At 37.6% G+C, this 498-nt stretch overlaps 1 protein-coding gene across 1 annotated transcript in view; it reads left to right on the top strand.

Annotated features, from left to right (window-relative positions):
- Positions 1-498, top strand: part of osbpl1a (oxysterol binding protein-like 1A) — a 66329-nt gene that overhangs the window by 50152 nt on the left and 15679 nt on the right. The window lies entirely within an intron of this gene.

Genomic DNA, 498 nt, shown 5'->3' with positions numbered 1-498 from the left:
TCACACATATATATATATATCTGTGCCTTGCAAAAGTATTCAGCCCCCTTGAACTTTTCAACCTTTTGCCACATTTCAGGCTTCAAACATAAAGATATAAAATTTTAATTGTTTGTGAAGAATCAACGAAAAGTGGAACACAATCGTGACGTGGAATGAAATTTATTGGATGTGTCAAACTTTTTTAACAAATGAAAAACTGCAAAGTGTGGCGTACAATATTATTGGGCCCCTTTACTTTCAGAGCAGCAAACTCATTCCAGAAGTTCAGTGAGGATCTATGAATGATCCAATGTTGTCCTAAATGACTGATGATGATAAATAGAATCCACCTGTGTGTAATCAAGTCTCCATATAAATGCACCTGCTCTGTGATAATCTCAGGGTTCTGTTCAAAGTGCAGAGAGCATCATGAAGACCAAGGAGCACACCAGGCAGGTCCGAGATACTGTTGTGGAGAAGTTTAAAGCCGGATTTGGATACAAAAATATTTCCCAA

The sequence above is a fragment of the Nematolebias whitei genome, chromosome 3, assembly GCF_014905685.2.
Source record: "Nematolebias whitei isolate Nwh7 chromosome 3, NemWhi1, whole genome shotgun sequence".
Lineage (NCBI taxonomy): Eukaryota > Metazoa > Chordata > Actinopteri > Cyprinodontiformes > Rivulidae > Nematolebias > Nematolebias whitei.
The sequence above is the reverse complement of the archived record's forward strand: the minus strand, read 5'-3'. Positions and strand labels throughout refer to the sequence as shown.